The sequence below is a fragment of the Lactuca serriola genome, chromosome 5 (assembly GCF_051521515.1).
Source record: "Lactuca serriola cultivar US96UC23 chromosome 5, Lser_US96UC23_V15, whole genome shotgun sequence".
Taxonomy (NCBI): Eukaryota; Viridiplantae; Streptophyta; class Magnoliopsida; order Asterales; family Asteraceae; genus Lactuca; species Lactuca serriola.
In genome coordinates this window covers 14,462,932-14,464,203 of record NC_136412.1, presented here as the reverse complement: position 1 = coordinate 14,464,203, position 1,272 = coordinate 14,462,932, and the positions used below count along the sequence as shown (strand labels likewise).

The 1,272-nt window shown below is 40.3% G+C and overlaps 1 non-coding gene across 1 annotated transcript; it reads left to right on the top strand.

The window, feature by feature from the left end:
• The first annotated feature begins 731 nt into the window (after positions 1 to 731).
• LOC145055903 (small nucleolar RNA R71) lies at positions 732 to 838 on the top strand. Its single transcript, XR_013685450.1, has one exon. It is a non-coding gene; the product is annotated as a small nucleolar RNA R71 (small nucleolar RNA).
• Positions 839 to 1,272: the final 434 nt, after the last annotated feature.

Below are 1,272 nucleotides of genomic sequence, written 5' to 3'. Positions count from 1 at the left end.
GGAACATCTTCTCATTAACCAAAGTGGTAAGTTGACCAAGTTGTACTTCAAGGTTATTGATGGAGGCTTGCTAATTCTTTATCAATGCTTGTTGATCTATCATCATTGCGTGATGATTCTTCATTATAGTTCTTTGTTCTTCCATTGCAGTGTCAGTAGCATCATGCCTTTTTTCTGAAGCTTCCATGAATTTCATCAACATGATCTCTAATTCTGATTTCTTCTCAACTAGTGGTTGCTCTCTTTGGTAGAAACCTCTGCCAGTTTGTCTATATTTTTCTTCCTTTTGCTTCTTGTATTCATCGTAAGGCAGCCACTCTTTCTTTGGTTTCCTCCAGTCTTCATCATACTTGTCCCCACTCGAATAACAAACTTGAGCTTTATTGTTTCCATATTCATCCAAGTTGCAATCTTTTGTCAAATGTGGGCCACTACATCTCTCGCAACCAACTCGAATAGCATGAATTTATTGGTCCATTTGGGTCAATCTCCTTTCCATAGTATTAAGCATTGCCATCACAGCAGCCATCTCTTCAGTTTCTGCACCCCCAACTCCTTTCATGCCTTCATTCCTTGGACTGTGGTATTCACGAGAATGTTTTGCAAATTCTTCAACTAATTCCTTGACTTCGCCCAGATTTTTCTTTGTAAGTGGTCCTTAAGAATCAAGGAGTTGTCTTGTCATCACATTGACCCCGTCATAGAATATGGACACTTCTTGTTGAATGTTAAGGTCATGTTGAGGACAATTCCTTAACAACCCTTTGTAACGCTCCCAAGCTTCGTAAAGTGACTCCCCCGGGTTTTGCTCAAAATTTGCTATTGCCTTCTTGAGTTTAGCAATCTTGGATGGTGGACAGAATTGGTCTAGAAATTGCTCACGCATTTGAACCTAAGTAGTTATTGTACCAAGTGGAAGTGCTTTTAACCAATCCTTTGCAGCTCCTTTAAAGGTAACGGGAAGCATCCTTAGCAAGACGATGTCTCTGTTAACATTTGGGACATTGAAGTAATTAGCAATGTCGTTCACTTCATCTAAGTGCTTGAACACATCCTCATGATCTTTTCCATAGAATGGGATATCCTTTAGTGCGGAAAGGATATGTCCCTTTAGCTCGAATGTGGCAGTGGCAGGAATGGCAGGTTGTACTAAGCCTGGACCAACATCATCTCGAATTCTTTTTCTGTAAGCTCCCATAGACATTTCTTCAATATTCGCATCTCGTTCCTTGGCTCGTTCTCGGGTTCACTTGTATGTAATTCAAATTCAGG